This window comes from Chlorocebus sabaeus, chromosome 24 (assembly GCF_047675955.1).
Source record: "Chlorocebus sabaeus isolate Y175 chromosome 24, mChlSab1.0.hap1, whole genome shotgun sequence".
Lineage (NCBI taxonomy): Eukaryota > Metazoa > Chordata > Mammalia > Primates > Cercopithecidae > Chlorocebus > Chlorocebus sabaeus.
Window position 1 is genome coordinate 58,892,411 of NC_132927.1, and position 26,938 is coordinate 58,919,348.

The following is a 26,938-nucleotide window of genomic DNA, read 5'->3' on the forward strand; positions in this document are numbered from 1 at the left end:
TTTCTTTAATTCCCAGATCTTAAAAAGTGTCTCACACATAGTAGATTCTCACTGAGTATCTGCTAAGTGAATGAATGACCAGTATATTTCTAACTAAAAGCCATCCATCAAAACGTTAGTTGCCTTATTTTGAATGTGCCAGTTTAATGCTCAAAAACTACAGTTTACCACTATTGTATCCTAACAATTTGCTGGTCATTATAGGTTTAGTTTCTTGAAAATCTTGAATTTTTCTCTGTGGTACTAAGAAGAGCTTCTGTCACTCTCCTATCATACCTTGTTAATAATATTGAAAAAGAATAAAAGAAGAGGGGACACCTGCAGTAATCATAGACACACTTACTGAAAATGTTCTGTGTAATATGCATTAAAAATGAGACTTCCACTTCCTCAACTATGTGACTTCAATATTGAATTAAAAGAAATTTTTTCATGAAATAATTATGAAGATATAGCCAGAAATGTCAGTGATTATGTTCATGTAAATGTGAGAATATAAAATCAGAATACCAGTGAATATACTCTCTTAAAATAAGGTATCATAATATATAAATAGTTCAGTTGTTTCTTGTTTCTATTAAAATGTCTTCATGTATTTTGCTGGCATAAACTACCTCAACAGGAAACAGAGAGAGTTGCTTCCTGGGATACGTTTATATGAAAAATATCAGTTAAATTGATTTCCCTGGAGGTCAGTGAAATCAAGAGTAGGAACCCACTAGAAATATTACTCGCCAAATCAGCAAAAAAGATCTTCTTGTGCAATGTTTACTTTCAGACCCTGACACAAATCTAAAGAGTTGAAACTTCGTTTCGAGTTTCTAAGGTAAGCACAGCATATTTGAGTTGGTTATGCGACATTTTATTTGACTGGGGATGTAGCTAAAGAATTAATAATCATAATAACCGTCATACAGACAGTTATTTAGTGGGCACAGTACTTATATTACAATGAACCGTACACTAATACTTTAGTGTTAGAATTTGATCATTTTACATATTCTGAGCTGTTGCAAGGTAAGTGCTTGTTTGCGTGTGTGTGATGTCTATTTTTTAATATAATTCTTTGCAAATGCCTGGAAGAGATCTCCAATCATCGCTTTTATTTTAATGTGTTTATTCTCACCTTACTATCATCAGTGACATCACTGACTTATTACTGCATTTATTAAAAAAAATAAAAACAAGATAGGGCCTTTTTCTAGATTTGGAAACTCATAAAAATTCTTCTGAAATGCGCTCCCAAAGACTAGGCTGCAAGTTTTACATTACATTTCACAGCATGAGATAAGAGCTTTAATCTCTCAATTTGAACTATCCAAATGACCCTGGGCTGCTCATTTTAGATTAAAGCACTAATAGTCCCATTGCCTGTTGCAGCAAAACTCCATTCTTCACTTGTGTGAAGCATCAGCCTTAAAGGGGCCACAGTTATTATTTAAGGACATTTCAAAAGGAAAGCTGACACTACCAAATAAACACATTTAATGAAGTGAGATTACTAGTACTAAGGCGCTAATGAACTGTAAGTTTAGCTGAAGCAAACACAATTTATCCCATGTCCCCTCCTGCCAATATCTAGGACTCCAGCTGGAGAAATAAGATGTAGGATTCATCCAATATTCAATCTTCAGACAGTGGAGAGAGAGTTCATCCCCTATAGCCCTGTGCTGACAAAATGGCAGCTGAATCCTAGATCAAAGTGAATATGAAGAGAGAGATGTTCAAAATTAATCATTAATCTTTTTTTGTCTCACATATATGAAGGGGAGAGAATTCTTCCTTATAGTCATTGAAATATGCTATATATATATATAGATAGATATAGATATAGACATATATATTACTATAAGCATTTAATTTTCTTAAAGGTTTTTACCACTAGGATTCTCCTTAAGAAATCAATAAACATTATTGATCTATATATAAGGAATACTGTAAGATTGCCTAAACCTGTGATGGGCAAACTATCATGATGAAATCAAACAAACCAAAACATACCAGCAATTACTTGGATATTTTCAAATAAATGGCACAGACTACATCTTTTCTTCATGAAGAAGGAAGAAAGAAAGAAAGGAAGACAAAAGGAAGAAAGAGGGATACAGAGGGAGGGAGAAGACTGGGAGGGAGGCAGGGAGGAAGAAAATCACAAAACAAGGGTTTTAAGTGATGTACTAATCAAAGATGTGGGCATGGTCTATTGATCAGTTTAGCAGTTTAAGTGACAGTTATGCATATATTTGAAATATATATATACCTTGTAGTCTGTTAACTGTGGTTGCCTAAAGAATTGCTGCATAATCAATTCAGCTACAGCAGTCAGTATTGATCAGAAAACAGACAGATTGGCTGTACAGGGGCCCAGCACATTTGCTCACCTACTGTGTATAAGCAGGGCCTATTTCAAACCGAAAGAACTAGAGAAAGTTTCAATTCATTAAAATAAAAACCAACAAGGAAAAAAGTCCCATACTTTTTATTTGACAAATAAGTTGCTAATATAACTACATGATGTTGCCTGTTCTAAATTTATATTATTCCAATGCTCACCTGGTAAATATATTTATGAAGTGATGCAAGTTACTCGGCAATATTTTGAAAGTGATGCATGGGCATTTCCTTTCTCCCCCTTAACCTTCCTTCATGCTTGCTCCACTGGGGCTGTGCTACAGAAACATCACCATAAGGCTGCTTAAAATCATAACTTCAGTACATTCTGGTTAAGGAGGTAGAGAGAGAACAAACGAACAAGCTCAACATATTTTTCCAGTGGGATCAGATCGGCTTTGCGAGATTTCAACGGTTCAGTTATTTTTAGCCTCCTGGAGGAAATTCAATGTCAAATGCACTTTTTTGTTGTTGTTGTTGTTCAATGTGCTCAGTTCCCACCCTTTGTTCTGCAAGCCTCCTGTCTTTATACTTTCTGCATCTGCTTTTATTACATTTCTAACTGGTCATGAATCCCTGATTCTTGTGTAAAGAAAAAAAAAAAAAAACTTACATCTGTGAATCCTTCCTATGTTATATCCAGACACAAATGCCAAGTTGGAATTAAAGAACAGGTAAAATATGCGGTAAGACAGAACTGCCACTTGTGCCTGGTATCAAGGAATGCTTGTGCTTTTTCTCAACAACATAAGCAATAATAGCAATTCCTTGCCTTTTTTCACTTAGCTTTTTCTGGTATTATGTGTATTTTATAAGCAACCTCAGACCACAGATTCTTTCTAGAGTAAGGCAGAATATAAGTATGTAAATAAAGTTTAGATAATTTTTAAATTTACAAAGAGCTTTATATTTAATCCTTGCCAAAAACAGAGTTAGTGAAATTCAAAGATACCACATAACGCACCCAATATTGTATTTGGAAACTTAAAAGCTAAAGTCTTTTAGAAACTGAAGTCGTCATCATTGCCGTGGTTCAACTACTTTCAGTCCTCATGAACAAGTCCACCATTTTTCTTTTTATTTATTTATTTATATTTTATTTGAGACAAGGCCTCACTCTGTCTCCCAGGTTGGAGTGCAGTGGCACATTCGCGGCTCACTGCAGCCTGAAACTCCCCATGTTCAAGCAATCCTCTTGCCTCAACCTCCCAAGTGGCAGGAACTACAGGTGGGCACCACTCCACACTCAGCTCATTTTAAAATTTCTTATAGAGATTGAGTTTCGCCATGCTGCCTAGGCTGGTCTTAAACTTTGGGACTCAAGTGATCTATCTGCCTCAGCCTCCCAAAGTGCTAGGATTACAGGTGGGAACCACTGAACTTGACCCACCATTTTTAGTATGGCCTTTAAGACTTTCCATCATCTAGTCTGTGCCTTCAACACTGACTCTATTATTCATAATTCTTCATATTTCTGCCATGTTTTCTTGGAACAACAAATTGCCCTTTAGTTCTCTGATGTCTTTTCTTTGATATCCTACTCTTTGATTGTCTCTCACAGGCAATTACTTTGGCTATCTTGTCCTTTCCCTAATCTAATTTAATTCCTCCCTCTGCCCGGACAACTATTTTTTTATTTTACTGATTATGAGTATGCAACAGGAGTGCCTAGTCTAGGTAAAAATCTCGTTCTATGACTTCTGGCTTGGATAAGTTTCTTCAGCTTTTTGTGCTTCAATATGCTCATTGACAATCTGTGAATGCTAATACGACTTTCCTCATAGGATTGCTTGCAGATTTAAAGTGGTAATCCATGTACAATTTGTAACCCAGGTAAAACATGTAAGAACCAGAGTCCAGAGACTGCCTAATTCATTTTGTATTTCACACATCTCTGTATGATAAACTACTAGATCCTGATATATCTTTTTTCTCCTTTGTGGCATTCATAACTATTTCCTCTTCTCAATTTCCTCTGCCAGTTACATAATCCAGGCCCTTGTCACTGAGTCTTTGGATTTCTGTGATTTTATCCTAAGTGCTCCACCTGCCACATTTAAGATATTCTCCACACCATTGCCAGTTTAGTCTTCCTAAACTGCAAATCTATCAGCTCACTCACTTGCTGAACACTCTTCAACAGCACCCTGCCGCTTTCAGCTTACATAAGGCCCTACATGCTTAAACCTCTGCTTCACCCTCTAATGCCATCTCCCTAAGTGTACCTTTATCTCATAACTTACAGAGAATGTTAAACAATAGTGAGTGAATGGATTCAAAGATGTTCTATTGCACATTGAGTCATAGTACAAGCATATCCACTGGACACAATATAATAATGTCCTTCTAGATCTGTTGTCTGTGAAAAAGGACCCAATCTGTTTCAGGCAGGGTTAGAGCAGGAAATATGTTGCTTGCAGGATAATCAAACGCTTTAATCATCCTTCAAGGGATAGTGATACTGAGAATCACTGGAAGGGGAGGAAGAGGAGGCTAAAAGCTATGCCCTTCTGCTTCACGCACTTTCCTTTGGTTTGTTTGTTGGCACACTGTCTTGGGAATTACAGACCTCTATGGCATTCTTTTTTGTTTTTTGTTTTTTAAAGTCCTTGATATTTCTTCTGCTTAAAAACAATTGAGTATAAATACATGCAAAAGGTGCAAAAAATGCACTCAAATTTGTGTTTCTAACATTTGTCTACATTCATGTAATTGTCTTCCAGATTAAGATAAACATTTTAAGCTCCCAAAAATATTTCTTGGTGCTTCTCTTTCCCAGTAAATACCTGGCCACACTCCATAGGTGACCTGACTATTCAGATGTCTTCCACTATTAATCAATTTGGACTCTTTCTACTTCATATAAATATAATTATATGGATATTAATATTATATTAGTATAATTATATGTGTATTAGTAAAGACTACATATTAATACAGACATAATATGTAGTTTTTATATCTCACTTTACTCATGCCTCAAAATATCAAAATTGTGTGCAAGACGTTTTGTGTGTCAGTAGTTTTTCCCTTTTCGTTCCTGTATAGTATCTCAGTATCCCAGTGTATACAAATGCCACAGTTTTTTTCCAGCCTCCTGTTGATGGACAATTGGGGTGTTCCTTGTCTGAGGATACAATGAATAAACATTCTTGCATGTATTTTTGTAGGATATATTTATTAATTTCGCTTCCATATATATTTACTTAAAAGTGAAATTGTTTAAACATAGGATCTTGTGGCCTTTTTGCATACTTCTTGTTTTCTTTTCTTCCTACTTCTTTTAAACATTGAGCAACCCTTCCTGACTCTTGTGTCCATATTACCAAATTAAATTATTCAATTGTTCTTTTACATCGTCTTCATTTATCTTTAACTAGATACCTAATCTTGAACAAGTAAGAAATCTAACAATACAAAGAGTGACATATTTTTCCTTAGTTTAAAAATTAGAGGGATTTTGAGGGTCTCCTTCTACTTTTTAAGAATATTCTGAAGTATTACAAATCATTGATATATGCCACCAAAAATTCAACCCTTGTTTGAATTTTTTTTTAGTTTTGGAATTTTATCTGTGCATGCTCATCACTTACTTTTGACCCCTTACTAAAGTGCTTGTCTACGACTGTGACTTAAGTTCTTTTAGGTTAATTAGCTTGACTTGATAGGTGAATGTCCCTTACATACATTGTATGCATCAGTGTCTTCCAAAATGTTCTTTTTTCGTTTATTTTTTTTTCTTAGTGCTTGTTCTTGGGGGATTGGTAGCTCCAAAATTAACACTTGCAATTGCACCCTGAAAAAAAATCTCTTGGATTCCTAGCTTCATTCTGTTGAGTCTAATACCAAATGGCTTAGGTAGAATATTCAGTCTTCTCAGTGACCTTAACCTTTTTCCTGGTTCCAAAAAACAGGATTTATGTCCTGGTGATTCTTTGATTCGCTGTAGAAACTGCTTTAATGATTGCTGCAATGAAGTCTCATGTTTCACCTTAGCTGTAACATTTTTGGAAGGAAAACAGAACTGAAGAATGCTTCAGCAGAATTTCAAATAAAAGAGAAAAATAGGGCTTTTAGTGTGAAGATGCTAGATAATAGTGCTTCTTTGTTCTTTCTTGGCAATACCAGTGATAAATATCAGACAGAATAAAGCATATGGTAAACAAGAACAAAATCTAAAGCAGGAAAGTGATCTCGATCTTGTTGATAGTGGCAATAAAATCCCACCCACACTTACATATAAAATGGGAACTCCTTACTAAAATGTATGGAATATTAGAAATCACTCCTAATTTAAGCTTGTTTAGATGTGATGAGACTTTTCACACAGAACCAGAGATGATCTCGTACAAATAATTCATTTGCTCTGTTTTAACCAGGACAGAATCAGACCATTTTCTCCTGGTTATCAATCAAAGGAGCACTGTCTAGTTTCCAATTTCTAGAGGGTCAAACTAGTAAGTTGGGCAAGTATTTACAATGCCAAGTTTCTCAAAAGAGCTTCTACGTGTCCTGCCCATTTTCACTGTCTGCTTTCAATTCATTAGTACTTCATTGATAAGAAGTTCTAAGTGTCTTTGTGGCCGTTGAGGGAATTCTGAAGGTTTAGGTAACTGAGAGGCTACAGGGTGCTTTTGTGGCAGTAAAGCTTAGAGTTTAACACAGACATCACAACTTTCTACCTTAGCAAGGTACTTACAGCATAAATACAAACAGAAGTATAATGAATAAGTAGAATATCATCATTTCTGTATAGGCTACTCTTTTTGAAGACCGTTGGCCTGGAAGTTAGACAGAACGATAATCCTCCTCTGAGTCTACCATAATGGTTATGTGACCTTGGTTAGATCAGATACATTCCATGATCCTTGCTTTCCCATATCCATGAGACAGAAATAATAATGTCTTCATCTTACAAAATTGTAATGATAATTAAATTAATAATGAATATGGAAAACCTACCATCATAATATGCATCCTAATTTAGCTCCCTTACAAAAGTGCTTCTTTATTTTGATTTGCTTTTGTATCTTTATAAACGCTGGTAGATGCAGAGAACACAATGGAACTTTGGATGGCAGTATGCTATAGATAAAAGAGGATAAAATAGAGATTAGAGTCACACAAAGTCAGCTTGCTGCGGCAGCTCTACCACTGACTTTCAAAAGTTGATTAACCCTTAAGAACCTTAGTTTCTTCAACTATAAAATAGAGGTAATAATTACCTAACTGGGTGGTTTAAGGATCAATCCTAGGGGATGATACACAGGAGTGTCTCTGGAATGATGCACTTTGCAATAGCTTAAAAACAGTACCTCTCTTTTGTAATAGAATTTCTTTTTCAAAAATATGACCCTGGATATATCATATTTTCTCATCACTCTTAGGATTGTATTAAACTATTCTCACTGGACTGGCCCTGCTTACCTCTTAGATCTCACCCCCAACTGTCTTATGTGTTTACTCTACTTCAACCATCCTGGTCTTCAAACAAGCCATGCTCATTTTCAAATTAGGACTTCTCTTCCTATCTATTTTCAAGGCTCATGTCCTCGCTTCTTGCCCTCCCCAAATATCTACTCCATCCTCCTTAAAATCCTACTCCATCGCTTCCTCAAAGTATTCTCTAATACTTTACCATGTCTTATGTGTTTTATATACTGATATGGTTTGGCTCTGTGTCCCCACCAAAATCTCGTGTTGAATCTTGATCCCAAGTGTTGGAGGTGGGTCCGGCTCAGAGGTGATTAAATCATGGGGGTGGTTTCTAATGGTTCAGCATCATTTCCCTAGTGCTGGCTCATGAGTGGGTTCTCTCAGGAAATCTGGTTCTTTAAAAACCTGTAGCACTTCCTATTTCACTCTCTTCCTCCTGCTCTAGCCATGTAGGACGGGCAGGATTCCCTTTTGCCTTCCTCCATAAATGGTAGGTTTCCGGAGACCTCCCTAGAGATGTTTCTGTACAGCCTGTGGAACTGTGAGCCAATTAAACCTTTTTTTTTTTTTTTTTTTTTTAGATGGAGTCTTGCTCTGAAGTCAACCTGTAGTGCAGTGGTGCGATCTCTGCTCACTGCAACCTCTGCCTCCCAGATGCAAGCAATTCTCCTATCTCAGCCTCCTGAGTAGCTGGGATTATGGGTGTCTACCACCATGCCTAATTTTTGTATTTTTAGTAGAGATGGGGTTTCGCTATGTTTGCCAGGCTGGTCTCGAACTCCTGACCTCAGGTGATCCACCTGCTTCAGCCTCCCAAAGTGCTATGATTACAGGCATGAGCCACCACGCCGGGCCCTTCAGGTAGTTCTTAATAGCAATGTGAGAATGGACTAATAGATACACATATTGAAATTTGAAATTATAACATGTGTCTCCTTGTTTTCTTATTTATTATGTATCTCCCTTAGAGAACGGAAGAGTCCTGATCTGTTTTATTCCTCCGAATTCCTAGCTGTAGAATAGTGCTTGATGTAGTAGTCATTAAATATACATGTGTAGCATGCACAAATTCATTGATCCATCAAATCATACTTACTATTTAAGTATACTAGAATTCTTTTCATTCTAGCCATTGTGCCCTTATTCAAACTCCAACACACACAAAGAAGCATTATACGCAAAACATACCATTTATTACATTACTCATCTTACAAGGCAGACATCTTTAATGTTCACATCAGAGTTATAAAGAGTACCAGTTATATTTATTCTGTATTCACAGTAGTGTTAAAGGTAGACTGAAAAAAAATATTGTGCTAGCAAATACATTTTGACATGAATGCACTTTATGCAAATACCACCAAGTCTTCCTAAAATGGATAATAGTGTTGAATCACATTACTACCTCCTAATGGTATCTACAAATTGCCATAGTAATTTTCAGTTTGTAAGTAGGAAGTAATTCCTTCCTTTTTTTTTCCTTTTAAAAATGGTGCCTTCTTTACTTTTAAGTTTCTTCTACTACAATCAGAAAATTGTATGTGGCATTGAAATTTCTCAATGTAAATTACTTTTGTCCTAATCAAATGTCTCAACTTTTCTCTCTCTTTTTTTTACCACTTAATTACCCACAAAAGTAGTTTATTGCCTTCTCTGCAGCTCTGCCATAACTGCCAAACTTTGATTAGTTTGGCAATTCCTTACATTTGAGGCCAAGATTTCTGCAGAAGTCTTTTTATATACTCCAGTGAGTGAGTGAAGACTATCCCATTCTATCTGGGCAACTGGCAGTTAAAGAAAAAAATCAAACAACTTTCTGAAACAAGGATAAAACAAGGACAGCAAGAATGCAGTCAAGTATGAGTTGAAGATTCATGAATATAGTATTTTGGTAGATTCTCGATGTGCATATTAAGGAACATATTATACATGTCGATCTTTCAGGAAAATCTATAGAAGTGCATCACATCCATATAAGAGTATACTTAAGAATGCCCACATGAAGATTTGTTTGTGGACATCAATAAACACTCATTGAGCATCTACTATATGTACTGTTTCAGATTTTTTCATTGACGTTCATATTGAATTCCTCACAAAAATTGATACATTATTGTCCCCATGTTATACAAAAAGAAAACAGGCTCAAACAAGAAAATAGGTCTTAATTGTAGATCATAGATCTGATCTTGCCACCCTATAAAATATAAGATATAAACCTGCTTTAGAGGAACTTAAAATCAAGAAGGGAAAACAGGGTAAGCACAGCAATATTTGTTTAACTATAGGTGTAACTATAGAAGGTTCAAGGCACTCCCTATAGATTAATTCCTGTGGATAAGAAAGCATAGGATGATTTTATAAAGGAAGTAAAACTCATACCAGGCTTTGAAGGATGAGTTAAATTTACTTGATGATGCCCTGTAACATCTAAATGATTACTCTGTATCAGGCACTTTTCTGTTTATCTTTTATTGAATTGTCAATGTAACACTTAGAACAACACCCATATAAAGTGCATCCTATGATGTTCGTCATTTTACAGTAGAGAAAATTAGGTGTCATCGTGGTAAATAACTCACCCAAGACTAAGCTTTACTGAGTGCCAGAGCAAGGATTTGAGACCAGTTAGTTTCCAAGAATCTGTGCTTTTAGCCACTATTTTTCTCTCATAGGTGAGGAGAAAAGCAATCTAAAATGTTATCTATTTATTTGTTGTCTTCATTTCTTCCCCCTCATTCACACTTAAACCAACGTCATGTATGGTTTTTTACCCCAAAGTTCATTAACACTGACCTTCTCAATGCCCCCCGGCCCCCACAGAGCTCCAGGTGGTGATACCAGTGCTCTTCCTCTTGACCCATAGGGAGTAATTTGGTTCAGTGGCTCACACTGTTCCCTTCATTTGATTTCTGGGAACCACACTCTTCTACTTCTTCTAGTACATAACTGGCCATTTTTTGGGTTCCTTTGACTAGTTCTCTTTAAACTCTAAATATTTGAGATGTTGTATGCTTAGTCTTAAGACCTCTTATTTCCTTTAGAAATACATAGTTCCTGGTGATTTCATCCAGTCTCAGAGATGTAAATAGTATTTATACAATGAAGACACCTATACTTTTGTCCAGATTTCTCTGGACTCCAGAATCATCACCTTCTTTGCATATCTTCTTGGTGTCTATTAGAAATCTCCCATTTAATATATCCGTATGAACTCTTGAACTGCCTTCTAAAACCAGCTCTACTTGAAATCTTTCACATTTCAGTAAATGGTAATTCTGTTCTCCAGTTAGTTATGCAAAAAAAAAAAAAAAATCAAATAAATAAAATAAAGTTGAATTATCCATGCTGCTATCTTTCTCTTTCACCTGACTTTTAATCCTTTGGCAAATCTTCTTTGCCTCCCTGCTGTTCTTTAAATTTGCCACGTGCACTGCCCTCCCATTTAAGGGTTTTTATATTTGCTTATTTATTTTGATGGGAAGGCCCTTTTGTCAAGAATTCACTTGACTTTGGCTTACTCTCTCACCAATATTAGATCTTCCCTAATTGTCACGTTTCAGGTCTTTGCTCTGTCACTCATCAGACAATATTTATAAGAACATTCATAGACCTCAATATGAAATTCTGCTTCACCCTCTTCTGGTTATATCTTTCTCCATTAAACATTTCACACTCAGATTAGATTTATATTTTACGTCGTCATTTTCTGTCTGCCTCAAACCTCCTTAAAATGTAAACTCCACTAGAAAGGATATGTATTTTTAATTTTGTTTAGTGCAGTCTCTAAGGCCTAGAACAATGCCTGTCACATAGAAGGCATTTAGTAAATATGCCTAAGTAAGGCATTTAGTAAATATCAGTAAATCATTTCATAAACCAGTAAATTCACATCAATAAATGATATGAATGATATCAATATATTCATATCAATAAACGAATGAATAAGACAAAAGTTTAATATGAGAAAAAGCCTAAGGATAGAAAATTTAAAGAATTGAGAAGGTTTTGTGAATGATTTTATTTGACAAAATAAAAGAAAACAATCCAAAATATTAGTGGAATAAAGCAGGGAATTTTTTCTTATTTTTATGGCTATCCACTTACAGAAACGGTACAAAATGTAAGCATTATTGATATAAATATCACTTTTCACAATTTAACTTCTCTGTTATATAATGAGAGTTTTGTTTTTTGTTTTTTTTCATTTAGAAACTGGGGAAATAACTATGTTAGCTCCTGTGGTTGTCATGATATTAAATACGTTATAGAACAAATTAATACATATTAAACACAGAGTTCATGGGAAATGGAAAATGATCAATGCAAACGATATACTATCATCATCATAATTATTTATTATTGCTTTTATTAGGATGAATTTTATTTACAGGCAAATGAGGAGATAAAATATAATGTCTCTAAGGCACAGTTTACTACACGTCAAACAAAAAAATTACCTAACAGCTATAAACAAGGATGTAAGAGATAATTTTTTTTTTGTCTTTTTGAGACAAGGTCTGTCACTAAGGCTGGAGTGCAGTGGTGCAAACACTGCTCACTGAATCCTCAACTTCCTCAGCCCAAACGATACTCCCACCTCAGCCTCCAGAGTTGCTGGGACTACAGAGATGCACCACCACGTCCGGCCAACTTGTGTATTCTTTCATAGAGATGGAGTTTCACCATGTTGCCCAGGTTGGTCTTGAACTCCTGAGCTCTAGTGGTCTGCCCATCTTGGCCTCCTAAAGTGCTCTGGTAACAGGCATGAGTCACCACACCTACCCCTTAATCTTTGGTTTGTATAAGTTTTTGGCTATCACTGACTTAATATTGGATTTTAGAGTATTTTAACTTCTAAAAAAATTGCTAGTAGTATGTATTAAACTCAATCCACAAAGCAGTAAAGTTTTAAGACATTTTCAGGAGAATTACATTTCAAATATTTGTCTAGAATCCTAATTTATTCCACAAATATATATAATATATATATTATATATATATTTTATATATATATATATATTCATAGATCTTAGACTTTCCCTTTCTTTATTTTCTTCCTTTTTTGTTTTTCTTTGGCATGATATAGAAGAACAAATAATTACTTTATGACTGAAATGCACCACCTTGGATAAAGCCATGATGACTCCCTTATATGATTATTTTAATGTGACTTCCTTTAAAAAAAAGCATATTCGACTGTCTCTGACATTTTCAGAAAGACTTTGACACAAGAAAATAGAATCTTTTTTAACTTTTTATTCATGGTATACTTCTCATTTATGGGATTCCAACTGGTGTTTCTAACTGGTTATGTAGAACACAGGGATTATTCAGACAAAATATGAATCAAACCATAGTCTGGGCATGCAGTAGACAAAATGTTTGGATAATTTAGCTGATTATGATGAAATGATACCACTAGGATCATAAGTCCTTGAAGCAAAATAACAGATTGAGGTTTCATTAATGACATAGAAATAGTAAATATATTGTAGGTTTTTCAGAAACTTATAACTTTAAGAATGCATGAAATAAACTATATGAATGCCAAATCAATTAATAAATGGACCAAAAAAATCAGCTCTCAAAGTAGTGCTGTCCAATAGAAATTTAATGTCAGTCTCATGTGTAATAAAACATTTTCTAATAGCCACACTGAGAAAACAAAAAGAAAAAAGTAAAATTAATTTTAATAACATTCTATATAAAATAATTCTCCAATATATTACTTCAACATGCACTTAATATAAAAGCATTAACATATTTTATATTTTTATATTAGATCTTTGAAATCTTATAATTTACAATTACAGCACATCTTAAATCAGATGTTAATTTTGTGTACTGGAAATACTTCATCTGTATTTAGATTTCTTAAAATTTTAGTTGCAAAATTATATCCACAAACTCAAGTTGTTCAAAGCACTTCTAAAAGTATTCCAAGAACTGAATTATGCTCCCTTAAAATTTTATTTTAATATTTGTATTCACATGGTCATAGTATCCAAAGCAATTTATAAATTCAATGTTATTTCCATCAAACTACAAATGACGTTATTCACAGAATTAGAAAAATCTAGTTAAAAATTTATGTAGAATCTAAAAAGAGCTTAAATAAGCAAGACAATCCTAAGTCAAAAGAACAACTTTGGAGGCATCATGTTACCCAATTTCAAACTATACTACAAGACTACAGTAACCAAAACAGCACAGTACTGGTACAAAAACAGATACATAGACCAGTGGAACAGAATAGAGAGCTCAGAAATAAAGCCACAAACCACAACCATCTGATCTCTGACAAATTCAACAAAAATAAGCAATAAGGAAAGTACTCCCTATTCAATAAATGGTATTGGGATAATTGGCTAGCCATGTGCAGAAGACTGAAGCTGGACCTCTTTCTTACAGTATATACAAAAATCAACTTATGATGGATTAAGATGGAGATAAATGTAAAAGCTAAAACTATTTCTTTAAACTGTACAATTACCTAAGAAATACCTTCTGGACATAGGATCTGGAAAAATTTTAGTGATGAAGATATCTAAAGCAATTGCAACATAAACAAAAACTGACAAATGGGACCTAACTAAAATAAAGAGCTTCTGTACAACAAAAGAAATTATCAAGAGAGTAAACAGACAACCTACAGGAAAGGAGAAAATGTTTGCAAACTATGCATCTGACAAAGCCCTAATATCCAGAATCTATAAGGAACAAATTGACGAGCAGAAAACTAACAACTCCTTTAAAAAGTGGGCAAAGGACACTTAACAGACATTTTTCAAAAGAAGATGTACATGCAGCCAACAAACATCTGAAAAAAAAAAAAAAAGTTCAACATCACTAATCATTAGAGAAATGCAAATCAAAACCATTTCACACCAGTCAGAATGCTTCTTATTAAGAAGTAAAAAAGTAACAGATTCTGGTGAGGTTGTGGAGAAGAGAGAAAGCTTATGAACTGCCAGTGGGAATGTAAATTAGTTTAGCCATTTTGAAAAGCAGTGTGGTGATTTCTCAACTTAAAACAGAAGGAATATTTGACCCAGCAATCCCATTATTGAGTGTATACTCAAAGGAATATAAATTATTCTGTCATAAAGACATATGTTCATTGCAGCACTATTCACAATGGCAAAGACATTGGATCAACCTAAATCCAAAGGTAGAATGGATTAAAAATTGTGGTATGTATACTCCATTGATTACTACGCAGTCATAAAAAACAACAAGATCATGTTCTTTGCAGGGACATGGATGGAGCTGGAGTCCATTATCCTAAACAACCCAATGCAGGAACAGAAAACTAAATACTGCATATTCTCACTTATAAGTGGGAGTTAAACATTGAGTACACATGGACACAAAGAAAGTAACAGACCCTGGGGCCTACTTGAAGGTAGAAAGTAAGAGGAGGGAGAGGATAGAAAAACTACCTCTGGGGTACTGTCCTTATTACCTGGGTGATGAAATAATCTATACACCAAATCCTTGTGACCCACAATTTACCTACATAAAAAACTTGCACATGTACACCTGGACCTAAAATAAAAGTTTTAAAAAAGTAACAGAGCACTCTTATTCTTCTGTTGTTATTTTTCATTTTCATGTAGAATGTAGCTCTTGAACTTATGTAACTTTAAACCTTTTTTTCGTTTAAGTTTTATCTTAAAAACGTCTCCACAAAAATTTAACTATTTTCTGTAGAGAGATTTTCCCTGTATTCTTGGATCCATTTCTGATTCTTTTGCGACATATTACCCACTGTGATATTAACATATTGTTATTATTATATGAGTTTTAAGAGCAGGAAACTGATTTCTGCTTCCTATGGAGAAGCAGAAGTGATGTGTGTCTACACTTTTATAAAAATTTCCTTGACTTCCAACTTGTACTCCTGGCAGTGTAAGTGCTATAGTAACATCTCTTCATATAAGTGGGCTTCTAATGAACTAAAAGATATTTAGGCAAAATATAAATTTATAAATTTACAACTATTCTAAAAAATAAATAAATCATTTACTTTTTAATAAACAGCAGATTAGTTTCAAACTCCATCTGTCCAAGATAAAGAAATGTACAAACTCTTGTGTCAACTCTAATATTAACATTGATTTTAAATGATTAATGCCCAAATTAGAAAGCAACTGAAAAATTATCACTATCAACACAATTTTTCTTATAGTTTTCAGCCATTTTACATAGCAATGATAATTAAAATATTCTGTATTTATTAGAAAAATGTATAGAATTATTGTTTGTTTATATCTTGAAAAGCTTCAATTTCAACCTAAATCATTTTATCTGTTTAGATCATAAAACAAATTTTCCTTTCTCAGAGATTCAAATTTAAGTCATTTATATGTAGTCTAATATCTCACACTGACAATTTTTTGCCACTGTTAGTGAATATTGAGAAAATATTCATGTTGTTTCAAGAAAGACGTGAATTTTAGTTAAGTTCAGTAGATCTGCAAAATTATTTCAGGACTCACTGAACATTGTTAAAGAACACAAGATTTTAATATTTTTCAGTAGTTCCATGGCATTTATAGCATTCTTAGCATTTTCTTCTATGTAGTTTACAGTTTAGCAACTGTATCCATGACATTTCTCTTACAATCTTTTCCAGAAAACTAAGAATATTTTTAACATGCATCACGCAGGGAAACAAAGCAATAAGACAGTTTATTGGGATAGAAGTAATTTTTTTTCTTTACCTGAAATTCTTCCTTGAAAGGTATAAAACCACAAATGCATTTTTGGAGAGTTGAAAGTTTAAAAATTATCTTTATAGATTTCAAAGTCTTTTTAGTTAAAGTGTACCTAAAGTACTAATCAGGCAGTGTCTTTATATAATATAACTAATGCAAATCTAAAAAGAAGTACTCACAGTTGTTCAAATTTTGAAGTAATTGATGCTTGATATTATTAATAAGGTCTTGTAGTCCATGGGAAATTATTTGGTGACTTAACCAAAGGTCTTTCACATGTTGCAAAAGAAAGTTATTTTAAGTATTTCCTACATGATTTTCTAACAAAACTTTTATAAGTGAAATAATAATTTCATTTACTGTCTCTATATCTAATTGAGATTTTATTTCTATTTTTTATAATTACTTTTTGTGCAAGAATCCAAATAACTTCTAACTGGCCCAAGGTATAAGCTTATATGGTTATGATTATTTAAATAATTTTGTTGAATATTTAATTATAATTGCAAGGAATTGATTTCTTTTTTTTTTTTTACTATCGAGAGGAAACCTCTTATCAAAATCATTATGTACTTACTGAAAATGTTTCTTAGCATTGTCTACTATCTAGTTTGTTCTTTCCTTTCTTGAGCAATAAGAACTTTTCATTTGTTTTGCTTTTTATCAGCAAATTTCAATATGTCTTCATGGTGAAATTTATGACGTATTTTGCTCTAATCACTTTTATATGTGAGATACCCTGTTCCAATAATTTTCAGGTTATATTACTTGGTTCTGCATCTTCACTTAATACTGCATCAGTAACAGTTTTTTCTTTAAAATTTAAAAGTTGTCTATATATACTTTTTGAAGTATATAAATAGTTATTGCTAAAAATGAGTATTTGAATTTAAATACTAACTACAATTACATAGATATAATTGCAACTCTGGCTCTCTGCATAAATTATTCAAATAAATGTTTCGCAATGTTATTTCAGTGCATAGCAAAACTTATTTGATCAAATCAACCCATTAACACTGACTATATCAGTGATATATTTATGTGCAATACTAGATATAACACAAGTACCTAACTTGCACACACTGATACCACAATGATCCCTTTCGTGATGCAATGGTTAATGTGAAATTTAGACCTACCAAAACAATAAAGATGTGCTTAACATAAAAAACTCACTCACAGTGTTTCAATTTTTAATTTTTAAAGTTACATTTAAATGAATTAAATGAAATAAAATCAAAATGTAGTTTCTTATTTACACTAGCGAGAGTTTATGGGCTTAACATTCACGTGTGTCCAGTTGCTCTTATAATGAACCATGCAGCTCTGGTTATTTAAAGAGCATGTAAAATTTTTTTACATGGTTGAGTTGAAGATGAGAAAATTTCTCATCTGTACTTTCTCATTTGTAATTTTAGTCAATTGAATCTAAATGATATGTGTGTGGAGAAGGAACATAATCATGTCCTTGATGGTTCTTGATGACCACTCTAGGAATCTTTATGGCTGAGTTTGTAAATTTGTGTTGGGCCACATTCAAAGCCATTCTGGGCCGTATGTGGCCTCTTGGCTGTAGATTGAACAAACTTGACTTAAATAATAAGCAAGAGACACCTTGAGACAGCGATGAGAATATTTTTAGGCAAATTTTAATGCTTTGGATTAAAGGCAAAACATCCTAAAGATGTATTAGCTCTGTTTACTTCTGTTTCACCACAAATCTGCATTTCCAATTTGAATAACTTCTCTTATTTTTTTGCAACTTTGTGTTTTTATCTTTTTTTGTTGTTGTTAAACAAAAACTTTTTTGAGCGCCCAATTAAACTAAATATAATTGTTTTCTTTCTGATGCTTTTGTAAATAATTGTTTTTGAAATATTTATTCAGGATAGACCGGGCAAATAAAACTTTGGATGGATAAAGATTAATGGGAGGTGGCAAATGGAATTACCAAAATATATAAGTTGCTCTCTGGGAATATTTTTACTGGAAGAGACAAATTCTGGTGCTTGCATGATTAATAGATATCATTAGTTTACAAAGGCCGAAAAGCAAGGTTATCTAATGGCCAATTCACTCTACAGAACAGGCCTGGCCAGAGTCAATATGATAAGGATCATTCGTTCCTCATTTGAGAGAAGCATGAAGTGCAGTGTCTGTGTATGTGGGTGGTGGTGAGGGCCAGGGGTGGGCTGGAATGGACCCAGAGCAGAACAAACATAGGCATCATATGCAGGCTTTTATTTGTGATATTTGCAAGGTATTTAATACCAGACAGAAGACTTCAGCTTCATCTTCTTTGAGTCTAGTTGCTGTGGAACATAGTAGAGTATTAACAAAGAAATGATCATGGAAGCATGTGTCCCTTGGGAAACCAGAGAAATAAAAATGAATATTACCTTTCCTATTGTTGGTAAACACACTGATGACCTCTGCAAATGTAAGTAATGGAAATTTATTAACTAAATTAATTATCCTTTACTATCTCTAGCAAAGCTTCAGTTCAACATGGAATATTTTCACACAATTGCCACAAAAAGATAGAAATTACATAAAATAGCCTTTCTTAAAATATTAAATATTTCTTGAATTAGGAAATAAATATCTATGTTAAAATGTGTCTTACTCTCCTGGTCACTTTGGACAGACAACTCCTCTGGTCCCTTAGTGTCCTTATGTATTTAATAGTATCTACTGATATTTATTAGACATATATTAATATAAGAATTATATAAGCATATAGCAAAGAGCAGCCACATAGACAATGAATAAGTATAACTAAATAGCTATCATATTTATTTTTGTAGTCAATAATATTATTATTATTAGATAGTAAAATTAACTCAAATACAGAAAAATAGTGAATCAAGTAGTATACTGTATATATGTGTGTATATACATATATATAACACATGTATGTATATATTAGTAGATAGATATAGTGTATGGTATTCCATAGCATGATTAGAGAGATCTATTATACTATTAAATATAATGAAAAAAAGTTTATTTCTCCAAACTGTGAAATATAGTAGCAAGAGCACTACCCTTTTATCTGAAGTCTTGATTTCCACTTCAGCTTTATTATTTGTTAATTTTATGTTTTAGGCAAGTGATTTGCCTATTGTTAGCCTCAGCTTCTTCTCCAGAAAAAATAGAATTAGTAATATGCTTTCTGGACTTCCAAAAGGCTTCTTGAAATATTTAAATAAGAAAGTAAATAGAAAAGTATTTTATATTTATGTGAAACTTCTCAATTTTCAAATATTATTATCAAAAATATTATATTAGGTATGGAGAGAGGGTAAAACAGGTCACTAAGATCACTAAGACTATATAGAATTAACATAGAAATTAAAGAAGTTTAAGGAACAGCTAGTATATATCTGTCAGAATGAAAAGAGGGATACTTTTACTCTCTTTAGCTCTGCCTGGAACAGGTCATGACAAATAGTAGAAAGGAAATCAAAATGGTTCCAGATTTAAATTCAAGTGCTGTCACTAACTAATGGCCTACTGGGTATAATACCTAGCTTACAGGGTTGTTTTAAATGTAAAAGAAAATGTGTTTTTTAAGCACTTAATACAGTGGCTGGCACATAGCTCTCAATAATTGTAACTAATAAAAATTAATTATGGAGTAATCCCACATGCACGTTAAAAAAATCTAGAGATTTACCACGCTTTAGTCAATAAAACGGCAGAATTTCAGAGATATGTGGATCATATGGCAGTATCTGTCCCAGTGATTCAGTATGGCAATACAGTCAATGCAACTATAATAAATTAAAACCAGATTCATCATACCTATAAAAGTAAATACAACCAGCAATAATGACAAATATGAATCACACTGTTAGAGTCTGCCTCTGAATCGAAATTGCTTGGCCAGGTAGCACCTCATTAATTCTCCTACCCTCAAGATAAATGAACCAATTTTATAATCTTAAGAGCACTGAATTATATTTCAGAAAATAATCAGAATTATTGATAGAAAAGAACATACTTGAAATCTCCCTGATTCCAAAAGGCTTTACATTTCAACGCAAACCCGAGGCATTTTTAGAGGTCGAATTCTATTTATGGCTGGACTTAAAAAAAGATTCTTGGTTAAAAAGTGAAGGATTGAAATGACTCATAAAAGGGCACTTGGACATCAAATGACTCTCACTAGACTGTATTTTGATGACTTTAATATTAATTAATCACAGACATAGAGGTAAAATTTCCCTTGAAATACAGATGGAGTTTTTAAATTCATAGTAAAATATGCTTGGAACAAATTACCTTTGAGAAGGCAACTATAAAATTCAGGTATTTTCAAGTACTGTTTTGCACCAAATCTGACAGAAAACAGAGCACATTCTATAGAAACAACCAGAAAAACAGATTTGTCCTTTATTAAAATTCTTTTGGATTTGCTCCTGGAATTTAATGATTAAAATTGTCCTGTGGAAGGCAGGATACTGGAGTCATGTAAAATGGGGGTTGAATTTGAAGATACACAAGTTTCACAAAGAGCTCTGGGAAGAGGATGGTTCTCTGGGGTGCTAGAGGAGTGGGGTATTTAATTTGGAAATGAATTTGAAGTAAAGCTTGTATGTAGACCGCATGGTATTTACACCTAAGCAAAACTGAGGGTAAAGATTGAGTCCTCTACTCATGCAATATGAGAGCAACATGTATTACATGTTGAAAGTATTGAATCTACATGAAAGATTTCATTTTAGGGCATAAAAATAAATTGCTGCCCTGCCAAATAATCTTGAAACTAACCATATTTGGTGATAATATTTTTACAGGCAAATGTCTCTAACTATAATCAAAGATAATGTTGCACAATTAGATAGAATATTGGAAACTAGAGAAATCCTGTGAAATTATTACTAGAATAGTTTTTCACATGGTCTTCCTTATGGAGGATTTTTCCCATGAGTTTTCAGGCAAAAATGATGGAAGAGGATAAGGAAAAGGAAAATAATCCTGAAGGGGGTGGTAATGATGATGACAATATGATTATAGCTATGTTCTTTCATGAGTTGAACTAGTCAATAGCAAGTTTTTCATCTCAACTCTTTTCTAAACGTTCATAACTTTTCTTGCACAGAAAATAATGTATTTGTTACCTAGTTTAATATTAGAGAATAATCCAACTGTGGATGCATAATTGAAAACATGCCTTATCTCAAATATATTTTTATATGGATGCAGCCTACACAAATTCACTAGGAACACTCTATTCAGTAAGAAGAATTCAACCTTTCCTAGCTTTTCTTTTATTCTTAGTACAGCAACCAATTTGTGTATGTTGTTCAACATTAGATCCAGTGTAATGTCTGCATTTTGAGACACTAAATTACCCACAAATCACACCAATAATTTGTCTAAACTTAGAGCCTTTAGTCAAAATTAACCTATTTCGTTTTCCCATCTATGGGAATCTTATTAGTGTGAAATTTTACTAGACTTATTGACCACTGAGTATTCTTTTTCCATACCCTTCTATCAAAATCTATTATTTTATTAGCCCAGCTTCTCTTTTTATTCCTTAGGTAAAAATGTCTGGTAGTTTAAAGTATGATCTTTTTTAGAGATAGTTGCATTTCAACATTTCACTAAGAGATAAAGCCTATATTAAAATAATCAGGGAAATAAAATATCAGCAGCAAAATATAACATTTTGGTGGGGAAGGACATGAGCTGAGATTCCCTTAAGGTCAGAGTATAGGAAAAAACTGATTATTATACATATCTGGACTTCATTTCTGCTTCATAACTTGATCTCCATGTATATTAAGAAATACCTATGCCTCAGTAAGCCTTGTTGTAATGACTAGACAGTGCATGTGAAAATTCTAGCCAAGTCTTCGAAGATGGTAGATTTTCAGTATATATGAGTATCCAGTTCTTCCCAGTACATTATGCCTGAAAAGCAGTTGCAAGCACCTGACTATGATTCAGTTATATAGGCAGAATGACTTCAACATTTTCTTTTTGTCCTAACAGATGGGTGATATGTGGTTAGAAAGCCTAGAGATAGATTCTTTTTTGCTCAAATAATTTTTGGATATAAATCTTGTCTTTAAGTTTTCAGTATCATGAACTCATTCATTTCTCTGTTGTAGGCAAATTACTTTTTCTGGTTGGGCATGATTCTCTTTATCTTTAGAGTTCAAACATTGCTAGGACTCTAAAATTCCATATACTCTTTTAATCTACATACACAAGACTTTCTTCAGTTCAGGGGACGTGTCTTTTTAAAAATTATTTCTTCCTTATCCTTCTTTTCTACTTCCATAATGTCTATTAGGGATATTACATTTCTAGATATACCCATCTCTTTCTTTATGATTTTTATCTCTTTATGTTTATTTCTGTATGATTTTTATCTCTTTATGTTTAAGTTAACCATATTCTTCTATTTATGTGCTTAATTGCTTTAATGAAAAATCATGTTTTTAGCTTGAAGAGGTATATTTCAGGACAAGAGAGGGCTATATTTGAATCTATAATTTAAAATCTCTAAGCCTCTTATGAGTTTTCCTTTTTAGCTTTATATATAAAGAGAATAACATATATAAAATGCACACTTGTAAGTGAAGAACTAAATTTATATTACATATATGTATATGTAACATATATATCTCCAAATTGTAATCAACACACAGAAGAACATATAGAATAATCACCCCAGAAGCTTCTTTTATTCCTTACGTGGTCCTTCCCTCCACAACTATCATTCTGATGTCAGCCATCATTGAATGGTTTTGCCTCTTTTTGATTTTCTATAAATAGAATCATATAGTAGACACTTTTTTTGTATCTGGCTTATAGAATTATGTTTACAGTATTCATCCACATTGTTCTACACAGCAATACTTTACCATTGCTGTGTTTGACTCCACTGTAAAGAGGAAACACACATACATACGTTAATAAAACACGTATATATTCTACTATTGATGGAGAGTTAGGTTGCTTCAAGTTTTTGGTTATTATGCACTATGCACATTTTGTACATGTTTTGTGGAAAACGTGTTTCTCATTACTGTCAGAATTCTAGAGTAAAATTGCTAGACCATTTTGGATAGACATTTTCACCACTAGAAGATGACATCATTTTTCTATTGCGGTTGCGTTAATTTTTATTCTTATCATCAGTGTAAAAAATGAATATTAAATATTCTTATTATTTTTAATTCAATTTAATTTCTATTTTCCCTTAAAGTGCCTGTTAAGATAGTGTATTTTCTGTTATTTCTGATGAATCTGATTTATTGCTGTTGAGATTTTTTAATAGATTGTTATTATTTTTTGCCAACATATGAGGACTCAAGTCTTATTGAAGTTCCCTAAGTGGCAGGAACTCAAGAAGAAGTGGAAAAGGAGATGTTCTCTTTCCATGTGGGCTGTTGACAGAATGAACAGGTCACATGACTCTGCTGAGGCACCTGGAAGATGGCACCAAATTCCCTTGCTTACGTGTACTCTTCAGTTTTAGGGTCATAGAGATCTTAGTCTATCTTAAGTTAGTTTTTGGCTTAGGCAGACTAAGCACAATTACACTGGGACAATGTCAGCCTCTACAGTGAGGTCAGCAGGTAACTGTAAGCCAAAGTCTTCCTATCGTGAGGAATTGTTTTCAATCCTCTTCACAAGGCGTTAATTCTAGAACTTAGGTGCCACCCTTATTCACAAGTAAAAGAACCACACTATTCTTTCCATTTAACTATAGTAAGCTATTGATGTTTCTTAGAGCAATATTTCTTTCAGCATGGTAGTTACACTAACAAACCTGCCCCCTCTCTCAAACACATTCTACGTTCTGCATTTCTTTCAAATGGCCTAAAATTTTTATTTTTTGTTTAATGCTGAGAAGAAGCAGTAACATTTTATGCTTATTAATTTATTCAGTTCCCATTAGAATGATTTGCTCTTTTCAGAGATAAATACTGAATTTGTGCGATATTGAAAGAAGAAATATTTCAAACTGCCCCTTGTACCCGTTTGACTTATACAATGACAAGCAAAAATGTCATATGTATTTGGACAGCCAGAGAAGATCATATGTAGTTGGACAGCCAGAGAAGAATGTCAATTGTTAAGTACAAGTGGTAATGTTTGCTTGATATCACCCTAAGCTCTCTTGCTAGCCGCTGACTTTTTAATAATATTGTATTATAAACAAAATGCAGTCAAATGTTGATCTCTGGAGCCACTTGAGGTTTTACAGCTTTCTGAAACGTATCATAAAATGTAGGCTTGTATATTTCCCTTGATATATTTTTTGTAGCTCAGTTTATAGATGGTTTATAAATCACTATATATATGTGCAGAAATATGGATGAATTATAATCACATATATTCCTTCTTCCACTATATAATTCTAAGAATAATTTAGCCAATGCTCTTTACATGATTTGGAGATTAATTTTACTTGCAATCAGTTTTGGTCTAGAATATTAATTCAAGATGTTCTCTATTCTAGCCATCTCCCAAGAGTAAGAAGTTTTAAATCATAAGCACATAAACCTGAAACTATCCCAAACAGTAATTCATTAATCACATGCTCAATAAATATCTCTCTATTTCAGGGCTTTGGAAGTGGAAATTATGTATGTAGAACAATAGAGTCTCATGATAGAATGAAACCCTAGAGGTCATCTAAAGTTAACGACCGATTCATTGTTTGAATGTTGTCTGCAATCTCAGCCAAGGGTTGAAAATTTCCAGGGTGCTCTCAAAAAGTATAATTCTCTCAACATTGAAGTAAAATCTTGCTTCAGGAAATGGTTACTGTGGTCCTAATTGTACCTGCAGGACCAAACAGCACAGGTTAAAACTTTCTTGCAATGATAACTGTACTGATATTTAGGGCCATTCTTCAATCTCCCTTGTGACTTGCCTTCCTGGTTTACACTCCAGTTCTCTAATCAGTTTCCTATACATTAGGTTTTGATTCACTTGTCAGTTGACAGCATCTTCTCTATACACTATAGTTTGTGACAAAAATAAACATTGCAGATGTAGTTTTAAGCTGTTCATGAGAAACAAGCCTTCTTTATTGACACTACACAGTCTTGGAAGTGAGCTAATTTTGCATTAATACTTTAGCAAAAGCAAAAATGTACATATGAGCATATAAAAATTGTTCACTTATGCAAATATTAAAACATCTACATTTGTTTTACATATTGTTTTTAAGCCATATTTTTATTATTTTAAATTGAGAAGTTTGTGAGATGTTAAGGTCAGCATTAGTGGATGGCAGTAAAGGATAGATTCAGAACTGATTAAATGCAAATATTATATTTAATATATTTTATCTTCTTAATTCAATCCATTGTTTTACTCTGTTGATATCCTGTTGGATTCTAATTGAGTCCTTCTTTCAGCTTTATACGATCTGAGAATTTGGTAAGTGTTTTAGCAGTACCCTTATGTAAATCCTTAATTTAGAATTGTTCAAGAGAGCACAGTTTTAAACAGAATTGTTTCCAATTTATGTATAATCCATAATCCATATACTTTGTATAAAACCATTTAGTCTGTTGTAAAACCATCCAAATAGCAACATTTGTTTATTTTATCTGCTCTGATAAGAAAATTTCTTAAAATGTTCTGCAGTTCTGAGGAGATCTCATGGCATCATGGCATGTCCCTGACTGCTAGTGTGCCTTTGACGGAGTTGGCCAAGGAGAAGGATTCTTTCTACATCACAGCTTTATACCTGTTTCTCCTAATGCATTATGTGTTTTTGAAGAAGACAAATTTCCCAAATAAAAGTGGGCCACCAATCTAAATATTTTCCATCTAGAACATTCAAATAATTATAAAATCTAATTCACTAACATTTATATTTTTATCAAGTTATCAGAAAAAATTCACGTTAATCAAACACAAACTCTTCTTATTTCCAAGTTTTCTCAGTTCTTGGAATATAAGTCCCACGCCATTCAGAAATTTAGATTATCATTCGCTTAACAGTGCTATGGTTTGAATGTGTGCCTTCCGAAATTTAGGTGCTGTCAATGTCATAGTTTTAAGAGATAGGACCTCTAAGAGGTTAGACCATAAGGGCTACTCTCTTTAGGATTAGGATCCATTTCAAAGAGGCTTCATGTAGCATTTGGTTCTCTTGCTCTTCTTCCTTCTACCGTATGAGGGCACAGCATTCTTCTTCTCTGGAGAATGCCTGTAGCTTTCATAAGAAAACTAAACCTGCTAGCACCTGGAAATTAGACTGTCCAGCTTCCGTAATTGTGAGAAATAAATTTCCGTTCTCAATAAATAAATGAGAATAATAATAAACTGGAAATTAATGACCCAGTCTGTGGTATTCTCTTATAACAGCACAAAATTAACTAAGACCGAAATTGGTACTG